The sequence below is a fragment of the Camelus bactrianus genome, chromosome 4 (assembly GCF_048773025.1).
Source record: "Camelus bactrianus isolate YW-2024 breed Bactrian camel chromosome 4, ASM4877302v1, whole genome shotgun sequence".
NCBI lineage: Eukaryota > Metazoa > Chordata > Mammalia > Artiodactyla > Camelidae > Camelus > Camelus bactrianus.
The window spans coordinates 44,141,543-44,155,324 of record NC_133542.1 but is presented as its reverse complement, the minus strand read 5'-3'; the positions used below and the strand labels follow the sequence as shown (position 1 = coordinate 44,155,324).

General features: G+C 39.6%; 1 protein-coding gene across 5 annotated transcripts in view; it reads right to left on the bottom strand.

The window, feature by feature from the left end:
• LOC105067534 (spermatogenesis-associated protein 31D4) overlaps positions 1-13,782 on the bottom strand; it is a 154,206-nt gene that overhangs the window by 103,950 nt on the left and 36,474 nt on the right. For all 5 annotated transcript variants that reach the window (XM_074361749.1, XM_074361756.1, XM_074361746.1 and 2 more), the window contains exon 4: positions 11,086-11,161. The gene's annotated coding sequence lies outside the window, so the exon portion shown is untranslated. The remainder of the gene's footprint in view (positions 1-11,085; positions 11,162-13,782) is intronic.

Here is a 13,782-nt window from a genome sequence, read left to right as displayed (position 1 = left end):
AGATGTTCCTTCAGTTTCCATTGCCAGCTTACCCTCTATTATTCACCTCTCAAATACTACAATTCCTTAGAGTTATGTCCTAGACACAACATGGTCTACAAGGTCTCCCTAGATTCCTTCCATCCCCAAGGCTCCAACTGTCATGAAAAAGCAAATTAGACAAGTAAGGCCTTTGCTCTCTAAACATTTATATTCCAGTTGTAAAACAAACAAACAAAAGACAATAAAAAATTATAAAATAATTTCATATAGTGAGAAACTAGACTTAAAGAATGTCCACATAGAGATCATACAACAATAATATTAAAATCAAGTTGCTGATCAACAAATGTAGGACTCAAAGTTCAAGCCAACAATTTTAATCTAATGGGACACATGCAGATGGCCACTCTACCTGGCGACCTGAATGTGGCACTCCCCATGATGTGCAGGCTCCTCTGAGTCCAGTGTGTCGACCACACACTGTGTAATGACTCAATGCTTCCACCTCTTGTCTCCATTTAAACTACGCAGAGCCGTCCTCCATACATCCTGTGATGAAGTCATCTGGCCTTCACTTGGTGAGAACGCAACCTTCACATATTAACTGCCTGTGTGTGTGTGTGTGTGTGTGTGTGTGTGTGTGTGTGCGCGCGCGCACATATTTTCCAAATCATTTGTCTCCAGCAATTCAAGTGGTACTCCCTGGCACCAACAAAATCTCAAACACAGACAAAAATGCAGGTCCTGAAAGCACATGGTAGCTCTCTATTAAGTTGATCATCCAAAGGAACCAAAATATGTTGATAGTCATTTATTATTACCATCAAAATGAACACACAAAATTAAATTCTTGCAGAGAACTCAAGGCCCCTTGAAAATACAACTGCAGACTTCAAGGATCCTCAGACCCTAATTTGAGGACTGTGGATGACGAGAAAGGTCCTTGACTTAAAATCAAAAATTGTGGATACACATTCCAGTCCTGACATTTCTAATGAGTGGGTCTCAGCTATTTATTTTATAGATTTGTTAGAAAGATTAAATAAAACCACAGTAATATGACTATTTATGAAATCATGTTGACAGCATGTTAGAAGATGCCTTAGCCAGGTTTCCTAGAAAACAAGGGATGAGAGGAAGCAGTGGGCTAACACTTAACAAGGAGTGGTGTCCCGGGGAAGCAGAAGAGGAAAGAAAAGCAGAAAGGTCATAGTCATTATTTTGTAATAACTTTTAATGGAGACAATCTATTAAAATATTGAATTGCCATGCTGCACACCTGAAACTAATATTGTAAATCAACTATACTTCCATTAAAAAAAAAAAGCTGAAAGCTTTGCTGTTCAGCAATCATTGCGGATAGGAATCCTGCAATCTTTTTGCCCTGTCAGGTGTTCAGGTTACAGTTAGAAAATACTAGCCTACAATCCTGCATTTCATTCAGATACTTGGTTACACTATTTTAAAAATAAACCCCAATTCTCCTCCCTTTCCCCAAATTCTTCCTATAAATAGAAAGCACAGAACCTTTTACTCCTAAAGACCATTTGGGGGGCTTGTTTTAGTACAGTCTGATGCCGTGATTATGGTCATATTTATGTGGAAGTATATTTGCTGAAATGAGCTGCCTGATTTGATAGGCAAAACTTGAGAAATGCAAACACACAAACATGCCTGCAAACATGTAAAGCAAATGTCTTATACGAATGGCCCCAATCAAGGCAAAGTTCTGTTAAATTCAATAAGTAACACGGATTTTAGAAAAGGCTAAAAAGTAAAACATCTGAAGTAGCTAATTGCCCTTGGTTCACCATGAATATTAATCTTATTTAACCAGCAAAGGATAACCACAGGGAAGAATATCAGAAGGTCTGCTCTGTGTCCCATCATTTTTTCCCCCTAGCCATTTTGCAATTTTCCCTTCTCACTTCCAGGCTCCGTGCCTATTTTTAGACATTCAATAACACCTAGTATAAGCCACTGCATGTTAGGCATGAATTAATGAACAGTAATATCTAAGCTGCTGGCAACATATCGTGGCAGGGAGAGTCAGGGAGATGGGTGGTGCGGAGGAGGGCCGTTTGGTGCATAAGATGACATTGGGGAGCTGAGGAAAGGAGCCATCTATTTATGTGCTCCTCAGACACCAGTCAAGAGGAGGTGCATCTCACTGAAGGGGCTTCAAATATTCCACCCACCATCAGCACCTGGAGAGGGAGCCACCTCAGCAGATGATAGTGGATCCCCCTGAGAGTATATGGGGAGAACCCACTCAGGCCAAGGGGCCACAGTGAACACGGCTGTTCCAGCAGACTGGCAGAGGCAAAGCTCAGAAATAAGAGCCCCAAGGCAAAAAGTGGACGTAAAATAAGACAAATACAATGGAGAACATGCAGGAGAGAATCTGGTCCAGAAGAGCACAGAAAATTCCCTCAGCCACATGAATTTGCAGGTGTCACTGCTTCTTTCAGGAGGAGGAACCAGAGCTGAACATAAAAACTCACTCAAGTCTCTTACACAACAGTGTGTGTAAATACGAGCGTAAACTACCATGTATTTGGTTTTCTTTAGAAATGTGAATCCAGTCATTCTCAATATTTTGTCTTCTTTGGAGTCCTATGTTAAAGTGAATGAATGAATGAATGAATGAATCCTATAGTTCTTGCCATATATATGTATCTGGGTTAAGTTTTTAATTTCTGGCTTTTATCAAAACTCTGGTTGCCAAGATGGTCAAAATCAGATCAAGAATCCTTTACAGACCTATGTGCAAGTAGATTACATATATTCATAGTAGGTATCTGCTATTTTGTTTGACTAGAACCTCCCCTTCTCCTTCCAAGAAAGAAACTCCCTTCTTGGAACTACTCCTTTCCACCCTCCAAACAAGTCGTTCAAGAGGGTTGGGCCACCGCGTTCTGAGATAACCCCACCCACTGACACAATTGACTGGACCAGGCTGGGGTCCCTGAGTCAAGCCACGGCAATCAGCACACTCCCTAAAACTTTTCTATCTGGAATTGAGAAATGAAGTCAGTGCCCCTTAGGTGTTCTAAGTGACAATCGTGAAACTCGAGATCCACACTGAGAGAGAAAGACCTGGACAACCAGGAGGAACAGAGATGAAGGCTGAGGAGGAAAATCCTGGGAGCACTTCGGCTCCTAATTTTACTGTTTTGTATTAAATTTCTGCCTGTTTCCTTGTCTTTCCCGCAGACTGACTTCTAATCCTGCCTTCGGTTACTTAAAATATCCCAATATCCTGCCAATAAATCCTCCCTTTTTCCTAGCCAAGTTCAACTTGCATTTTGGTTGCCAACAACCAAGGGGACCCTGAGTAATAAAACAATACATTAATGTCTCACTCCTCAAAGGATGGACATGAAAATGTACAATAGCTAAAGGTCTAATAGCTGAGAGGTGGTGATTCCCAGTTACAACTCTCTCTCAGCTACCTCGTGGTAGGTGGCTTGCCACAAGCTTAATCTCAAGAATTAGGCTGATATCAAAGTGAGAAAAACAAACTCTCCACATTGTTACACCACACTAATGAAAGGGCAATTGCTCTAAGAGACAGTAGGAAACAGCAAGGATTTTCAGAGAGGTCTTTTTTCATTGTTTAAAAAATATTATTATATATATTTTTTAAATCCTTTGCTTCTGAAGCCTCTGTTCCACAGGCAGCGCAGCTGGGAAGCCATGGGTGGTCCCTTCCTCACTCCCCAGGATGGCCAGAGATGACTCGTCTCTTGGTCACTGCCCCTAACTAAGCAGGGTCCCAGGCTGGGGGAAATCAAAGGAGTTATTTTTACAGAACAGGAGGTTTTTTTTGCCTGCTGTGCACAGACCATCTAGGATGTCTGGCTGGAGCTGGGACGTCTGAAACAACTAGCAGGAAGGCAACGGCATGGAAGACCCCTCTGCTGGGCTCTTGCCTGCCTCTCACCACCAAGCCTACATTCAGATGAGAGCAGAGACAGCAGTGGCCATCTGGTTCAGAACAGCCTTTGAATCTTCCCTGGGGGACAGATCTGGGAAGCAGGAAGTTTTTGTTTGTTTGACTGGTGGTGGTGGTGGCAGCAGTGGTTGGTGTTTTTAGGAAAACTTAAGACAACACAGTGCCACATGAACAACTCCCACCCCGTCAGTGATTGGGAGGTAAAGAGAACAGAGCACGACCCAAGGTGAACAAAGACAATTTAAGACTTGATCTGCCTAGCAACCCCCTGCACTGGCCCCCAGCCCAGCTCCTAACGACACAGAGACAACTCTACGATGACTGGGTTGGTGGGACAAGTGCCACCCTACCGCCTGCTGATGCCCATGCAGCAGACTATTATTTTAAAAAAGAAAATCTGAAATCCTCACCGCCTCCAGCCCAACCACAGGCCCCCCACCTGCCCCTCACTAGCCCCTACACAACAGTCCCTCCCTCTCTGTTTGTGGGGAGGAACTGTGAAAGCACTGCCACTAAGTGATTGGCCCCCCTTCTTTCTCCTTTCTCCTGGGCATTCATGGCAGTCTGAAGACCAGCCTGCTGTTAGCCAAGCGAACTCTAGAGGGTTGGATTTTTAGTATTATGTGTGTGTGTGGTCCTTAACAAAAGAAGTGCCCAGAAAGAATGCCCTTCACAAGCAAGGCTAATTTTTCAATGTGTCACTGAGGTAGCAGAGTGAGGATTATGATTATTTTTTTATCATTAAAAATAATTCTGCTGAGTATGAAAATCAGTGATGGCGTTTTATAACTTGAGTTGTAGTCAGATCTACCGTTGATTACTTTTCACTGTTTTTCAGCCCTTAATCAAAGATTTCGCAGCTTTTGGGTGGAATCCTGTGGGTTAGTTTACAAATGGGCTTCGGTGTATGTTAATGGTGACTTCTCAAGTCTGGACTGTATGGAGTCAGGTGTGCATTGGTCCCTGTAAAGCAGTCTCCTGGGGAGACAATAGCAATGCTGAAATTGTTTCACGTATTTCTGGTCCTCCCGCAGCACCGCCTCCAGAAAGAGCATGTGCTTTAGCATGAACCAGGCCTGGGTTTGAATCCTCACTTTACCACTCACATGCTATCTTGTCTGGTAATTCACTCCTCAGCCTCTGCTTTCACCTGTAAAAGAAGGTTACTAATACCTACTTTCAGGGTGGTTGACAGATTTAAAGACGATGGTTGATGAGAAGCACTGGTATAGCTTTGGAAACATATAAAGCCTAAGTAAACAGTTATTCTAAAGAGTGCCTTTAGAGCTTTTTAAAATATCTCCAGTGGTTACTATCTTGGTTTTCCAGATTTTTAACGTGGCCAAAATTTATTTAAATTTTTACTTAATTCTGAGCCTATCCCTGTGGGAAAGGTGACTGAGTTGGGGCAATACTGGCTTTGATCAGACACAAAGTCGACCTCTTATGTAAAATGGGCTGCTTTGGTTGTATTACTGTATTACTGTATTAAACTAAAATTAGTTCTAAAAAAGAATAAAATAATGCCCTTTGCAGCAACATGGATGGACCTGGAGATTGTCATACTAAGTGAAATAAGCCAGAAAGAGAAAGAAAAAGACCATATGATATTACTTACATGTGGACTCTAAAAAAAAAAACACAAATGAACTTATTAACAAAACAGAAACAGACTTAGACATAGAAGACAAACGTATGGTTACCAGGGGGGAAGAGAGAGTGGAGGAATAAATTGGGAGTTTAGGTTTTGCAGATACAAGCGACTGTATATAAAATAGATAAACAACAAATTTCTACTGTATAGCAATGGGAAGTATATTCAATACCTTGTAATAGCTTATAATGAAAAAGCATATGAAAAGGAATATATATATACACACACAACTGAATCACTATGCTGTACACCAGAAATTAATACAACATTGTAAATCAATTAGACTTCAATTAAAGAAAAAGAAAAGAAAGACACTGATTCTAAATAAACTGCCAAAGAGAATTTCCAAAAGTGGTGTCATGGCCTCCCATGGCGATTGTCAGCTTCCACTTCAAGTCTGCACAGCTTCATCTGCTATTGTCCCTTACCCCACCTAGAGTCTCAGGTGCACAGCTGGTCCCAACCAAGGCCGCTTGGCTTACTATCCATCTGGAGGCCTAACATCTCTGGTGTCACATTTATAGGGGCTGGGCTCCTGAACTGGCCCTGCAATCACTCTGCTGACAACCGGACCAAGTGCCCAAGAATGATACATGCTACCTTCTTAAGAAGCTGCTCTTACCTTCCTTCCAATATTGACCCAGTTTCAGCCAGACTCCTCCCAACTCCTAGTCCTGAGAAGTTAACTTGCTGAGCACTCTCTCTTCCTCCAGACCTCCCTTGTGCACACACTGACTCTCCTGCCATTTGAAACAGGTCCCGCCCTACACGGGAGAATCCCTGCAAGGAAATGTAGTCGAGTTCCTTTTCTGTAAGCAGTAGAATCAGACTCTGGCTGGTTTCAATAGAGAAGTAATTTATTAAAGGATATGGGGACTTGACAGGGGATCAGGGAAAGCTGGACAACCAGGCTCAAAGAATGGGAAAGAATAAGACAATGGCCAGGACCACAGTCCAACTCCTGCCAGAGCCCTTCTGGTGAGGACACTGCTGCCACCACCAGTGAATGCTGGACCGCGTGGCTTGAACTACTACCTCAGCACTGCGAATCAGATGCTGACCTGCTCCCGGCAGTTGCCACTACATCCCCTGGAGGGATTCTCCACTGTGCCTGCTTTTTTTGCGTAAATGGCTTCAACCTCAAAGTCTGAAGGGGGGCAATTTGACTGGTTTATCCCAGGTTATATGCCAAAGACTTAGCTTCAAGGGATGCTGGGAAAGTATCTGGCATTTTCAGTTTTTATCACAGGTGGGCAAAAGACAAGTAGCCATTACAGGTATATGATAACTAATTTTCCACAATAACTAAATATCCATGATAACTAATTACCCATGTGGTGTCCATTTTGAAGAGGACATCCCTTCTAGTGCAGTAAGCTTAGGCACCCGGGGACTGTTGAAATTTGGAACACTTTCCTGGAAAGTCTTAAAAGAGGCTACACCTTTAGCTTCAGAAATTTCACTTCTCAGCCTCTATAATTAGCATATAATATGAAACAGACTAAGATTTCTTCAAAAATCAGAAATAGATAAATATACCAGGAAGATAGCCATGCTCACAATCGGTGGAAGATATAAAAATATTTGTTATTTTTTCATTTCTACATTCTGTGTTTTTCAGATTATTATTATAAATGGGATGTATTGACTTTATTTCTTATATATATATTAAAGGATAAGCTTTAAAATGTCTGTTTCATTTCCTTACAGTCACTCTTGATATAACTGTGCATCAATTAAGTTAGCTTACTCTAGATTCTGAAAGACCAAGAGCCACACGGTCGAATGCAATGACCCACACAGTTATAAAAGTCACCTTATGAACAATTGCGAGTATCTGAGTATAGACTGGGTATTAGATGATATTAGGTGATTACTGGGGAGAATATATGCTAAAGTCACAATGTCCATAATTTAATTTTAAAAGATGAGCAAAAATGTGTTAAGGAAATATGGCAAAATATTAAGGAGAGACACATGAAATATTAAATAGAGTGAGAATAATCAGATAGAAAAAAGCAAAGAATGATTAAAAAAAAAAAGGGTGCAAATATTAACCAGAAGAAACACATACAGCTATATTAGTATCAAAGCAGTCTTTGAAGCAGAAAGTATCCGTAGAGGCAAATAGGGACACTTCATTATGATAAAAAGGTTACATTCACAAGACAGAGTATTCTAAATTTGTATGCACCTAATAACTTTGCCTCCAAAAAATATATATAGCAAAAACTGAAGAAAGAAATGAATTCATACTTTAAGTGAGAATTTTTTTTTAACACACCTCTCTTGGGAAATAGTAGAGTAAGCAAACAGTCAAGTGAAAAATAAGCAAATCAGTAAATAACAGATGATTTGAACAAGATTAACACATGATGTAACTGATATACAAGAACCATTCCTACCAACAGCTACAGAAAACATTTCCATCTTCAGGTGCACCTGGAGCACTTACAAAGCTGATGTATGCTGGACAGCAAAGCAAGTCTCGGCTACTTTCACAAGACTGAAATCTTTCAGCACCTGTTCCCTGGACACCACAGAATTATGCTAAAACGTCAATATGAACAGAAGTATAGATACCATTAGCAACAAGTTAACTATAAAGTTCACAAATATTTGAAAATTAAGAAATACAACTCTAAATATCTTGTGATGCTAAGAAGAAATCACAAAAGAAACTAGAAAATGCCTCAGACTGAATTATAAAGAATAAGTCATCTCCTCAAAGATGTTTTCTGCTACTCTAGTTTGCTAAACAAAAGAAGTCAGTTTTTGTTTAAAATAGTAATAATTTTCTTATTGAAAAAAAAAAAAACAAACCAGGACCAGGTGAAAAATATCAAGGTCAACACCAATTCAAAACACAAGAGCCAATTTTTGGATGAGCCTTTAATTTGCCCAATGCTCTACAATGCTAGGAAGGACGTTAGTCCAGCTGAAGGGTTCAAATGCATTTTTCATATGCATGTGATGGTGTTAATGCAGATTCATTAACTGGCACTTCTCTCTGTTAGGGCAAAGGGCAAGAAATAACTAAAGCATTCTGGCTGAGTGACAACACATGACAGTACAGGAAATGTCACCCAATGCAGATAAAATATGACAGATGAGGGGCTGTAGGTCTAAAATAGACTCAAAGAACTTTAAACTAAGCACTTCAGTAACCTACACCATAAGGAAAGAGTCCCTTGGTCAGGTTTTTGGAAAGGAGACATTTGGTGTCTGTTCCAGGCTGCACATTTTCAGCAAAAGAAGTCTGTTCTACAATCAGAACTCCTAATTTGAGCTCCCCTACTGATTACGCAGTGTCCTTGGGCGAAGCATGAAGCACAGCTGATCTTCGTGAAAGAGGGTGTATATCAAACATAATAATGAATGTGGATGTGCTTTGTAAACTGTAAAGGGCTGCATAAATGTTAATGATTACTGTGTCGTAGCACCATCCCAGCTGAACTTTTATGGAGGTCACTGCATAAGCACAAACACTCTTGGAAGGTTTTAGAAGTCATCACTTAAAAACTGGATATTCCTCTCTTCTGGACTATACCACTTCCCTGGCCCTTTTCAAATTCTCTCTCCCTTCCTTACACATTATTGCTGTAGGAACGGTAACAGTGGTGGTGAACTGAGCATATACCAATGCGGCAGACTCTGTGTGGTGTACTCTACACATATTATTCCTAATCTTTCATTCTTACAGTAACCCTGCAAGGTAGAGATTTTTCAGATTTCTCAGGGAAGGACATCTGGCATAGAGAATTGGTGGCACTGAAGCCTGGGGTGGGGGTGAGAAGGGTGGCAAGGATGAGGGATAGTACAAAAGAGCCTCAGTTTTACACAAATAGTGAGGAGTGCAGCAGAGGGACAAACATGCACGTTTCAGCGACTGTCTTCTCTGGTCTTTTACGGAGAGCTCAATTACTATGTTAGTTAATTTGGTCAAGAACAGAATCTGCACTCAAATCCAGGCCTCTGCTAGCAAACTCACGCTTTTTCTGCTATATTTCAATGTATTGTATAATGTAAATTGGAATTTATTTCTGTTTCTTAATCATAAGCATAAATGATCTTTCTAGAAAACTTCAACTAGAGACACAATTCCACCTATAAAATATTTTTGCCAAGAACTTTTAACATGAATCTAATCAAACGTCCCTTCTAGATTACAATAAATACAGGGAATACAGAGATAAGTCATATGATACCATAAGGGAACAGAGATATCCAGAATGCTGAATGTTCTATAAGACAAGGTGCTTGGACTTTGCACAAAAGTCAGTGTCATTAAAAAAAAAAAAATGTCATTTAAAAAGGACAATTCTACATTAAAAGAGACTGAGGTATGAAAACCAAACAAAATGTCTGAACCTGGATGGGTAAACCCAGATTTGGTGAAGAGAGCAATAAAAGACATTCTTGGGAATAATTAAAGAAATCTGGGGGGAGGGTATAGCTCAAGTGGTAGAGCACACGCTTAGCATGCCTGAGGTCCTGAGGTTCAATCCCTGGTATCTCCTCTAAAAATATATAAAGAGACCTAACTACCTCCCCATCAAAATTTTTAAAAAAAAAAAGAAAGAAATCTGAATATGGAACAGGCATTATATAATTCTATAGGATTGGTGCTAATTTGGGGGCGGGGGTTCACCTAAGTTAGCTGTGGTAAAAGTATTATGGTTACTTAAGAGAGTACACTGATTCTTAGAAATGTACATTCAATTACTTAGAGGTGAAGCATAGTGTCTGCAACTCTTAAATGGTTTAGAAAAATGTGTGTGTGTATACACATGTATACATATCTGTGTATATACACAGAGAGAGAGAAAAAAATGTTAACAGTTGTTAAATCTAGGGGATACAGATGTTCAAGGTACTGTTCGTTCAGGCTCTCTAAATGTTTCACAGTTTTTTTGGAAAAAAAGATATAGATAAAAAGATTATTAGCTCCATAAATGCAAGACTGAGACATTCTTGTTTACCCTTCTATCCCAAGGCCTCGATAAAATGGCTGACTCATGGAAGGTGCTATAAGTAATTGTTGGAAGGAAAAATAAGACCAGGAAGGGAGGGAAGAAGGGAAGGAGGCAGGGGAGGAAGAGAAGAGGAAGGGATGGAGGAAAGAAGGCCACCCTCGCGCCATCACCCAGGCACTCCCGGCATGAGTGAGGTGCTGTACGTCCTCCAGGACTTTCTTCACCACACAGACAAATCCATTTTTTAAAGTGTTGCATTTGTAGAATCAAGTTTTAGAACCACAAGCACCCTGGAGATCATTCACACTCTAACACAAGTGAAGAAACTGAAGCCCAAAGGCAAAGTGACTAAGGTCATCTGGCAGGTCAGTGACTGAGTCGCAGTCCTTGTCCCATGACCAAGGCTCTTTCCTTCACACCACACTGTCTGGCTCCCACCTTTGGCAAAACTCTTATTAATCTACCTATTATTAATTTAAATGTAAGCCCTACAAGAGCAGGACTTAGTTACTTACAGGCTTTCATTTCACTGAATGTGAAATTTTGTCCAGAAGAGCAGTTCTGAGGACATGTCAGGCTTGTCAAAGATTCCTTAAAGGACCAAAAAGTAAAAGTAAGTACTGATGTCACGCTGTGGAAGCTAGGAGCTTCCATATCCACCATCTCATTTAGTTCCCCCAACAGTCTCATGAGGCAGGCATCATATTTTACAAAGTCTATTCCCTATTACCTGCCTTCTTAAAAGGTAAAGATAACGTCAAGGCAGAAAAAGGAAACGAAAGGAAAGAAAGAATAACAAACAATTGGATAAATCCATGACCCCTGTGAGCATTTAATAACTCTGTCTTGGTGAAACAGAATAATTATGCATACAGTCTTGGGGTGACAAAAATTAATAAAAAGAGAGGAAAACGGACACATCCAATAAGAAACTGGCTTAGCAAAGTGACAAATCCAATGATAAATTATTTGATAGGAAAAAAAAAATCCGAACATTAATTAGAATATAAGTATCCACAAGTTTAAACATCTTAATAGGAAAGCATGTATATTTAGGTATTTATTACGTAGAAGATAGTAATGCCAACGCAGTTTATGTCAGGCTCAGTAATAATACGTGACTGTTTGCATTTTCATTCATTATGTCTGGTATTTCCTTTAAAAAAAACAAAACAAAACTCTCCTCTTGCAAAATAAGAAAAAGGGGAATAATGGCAGAATAAAAAGTGAAAGGAATGAACGGTCAAGTCTAAAATTTAAGAAAATAATCCACAAAACGTTGACGTAATGCTTGCTTCAAGAACAACCTAGCATTTACCAATAGTAAATTATATTTGAACATTTGATCTTAGATTTTAAATGAGCGTTATTTTAAATCTAGTTTGCAAAGACTTTAAATTGAATGTTTCCCAGCCCTCTTTGTCCTCTTTTAATCATCTCAGGATATTAGAAGCAGTCAGAAGTATCAACATTTAACATATATTTTTAAAATACTTTTCCTCCTAAAAATTTGGAGAAATATTATTTCTACCTTTATCACCCAGGGAAAAATAAAGCAGACCATTGAAGATAAAGTTCAGTTTCACTGAAAAACAAAAGAGATGCAGGAATTTTGAACTGGCCTAGCAAGAGCGTTCAGATAATTACTCCAGTTTTCAGTTCTGCATAGATAAAGGCTAAAAATTTAAAATCTAAATTCCTTAGGTAAGAGTTTGCCAGCTGTTAATTATTATACTGTAATAAAACTAGAAGTTTCAGTAGAATACCACATTAACTAAAACAGTAGTCTTTAAAATGATTTATGATGTCTATGTAATGATTTATAATAATCTTACTATTTTCTTCAAAATATATAAATTTTAACTGGAGAAATAAATTTTATCATAGTAAATGGATGATTTCATAAGAACAGAAAAGGAAATATTCTTTGATATTCTGTCAATTAACAGAACATCTTCTAGGAGTTTTAAGAATATACTTGAAAAATTAAACAGTGTATTTATTAGAAATATTATCTCCTTATGGATGAAAGTATCATTTTAACATGTCAATCAGTGACTACGGTGTCTGGTGACCTGAATTTTCTACCTGCATATTCACTCACATGTTTACTTTATAGAGCTCTAGAACAGGGTGGATATTTGTCTTCAGAGCATACAAACGGATCTGTCACCCAGGGACATCAACATCTTCACTCAGAGACAGCCTGCTGTGTGTGGGGTACTACATTAGGATAACCTGCTTCACTAGCACCTGATTTTCCATCATTAGGTGAAGCAACTTTGTGCAGGGAAAAGAGTTTGGACCAAGCATCGGAAAGTCTGGGTTTCAGCCTTCACTCTGCCACTAACGATCCCGGCAATAACCGTTGTCCCTGGATGACCTCAGTCTGCTTATCTGCAAGAATCTGCAAAATTAGGTGGCTGGAGTACATCAGTGCTTTCCAAGCTTGTTTCAACATCCACAGATCCCTTCTTTCACACAGAGTCTCACATGGCGCCTGTCACATCAAACAGATAATAAGGAAGTGAATCTGGTTGAAGAGGATTGGGAGGTCTACAGAGTTTCCAGAACCCCCAGGAAAGTTCCATAAAGCATCTTGATAGCTCCTCCAGGCACAGTGTTAAAACCACTGTTTAGTTTTACTTTAACACAAAAGTCATCAGCAGGAGGTCCTCTAGCAAATAAGGATTAGAAACAAATTTTGCTTGGTCTGCTCAGTGTTTGTTTATCTGAATTTAAATGTCATTCGGTGGGCTTGCATCCTCTAGCTCAGCCCAGTCTGTACACTGTTGCTGACGCCACTGGGCTTTCATGCACGTTCATACTACTAGGGCACTGAAGGAGGCTGAGTTTGTGACCCTGTGATCTGAAGTCTCCTTCACCGGTAACATTCTATGATTTACATATATATATATATTTTTTTTTTTTTAATTGAGCATTGCTTTCTACCTTGTTTCCTCTTTTAAAACACAAACATTTCTAAGAAAGGTAATGCAGTCATTCCCAAACAATTTTAAGGTAAACAAATTTATCAGAATTTCCTCTCTAACTAGAGATACTAAAAATCATGGTTACAATAGGGACGCACGGGACAGGTTGCTGAAAGGTGACGGGAAATGGGGAGGGGCAGGCACAAAGGGTAAATCCGATTTTCTTACCAAAATTTACTTGGGGGCTCATTGGAGAAATGGTTAATTCTAGGGAGGAGG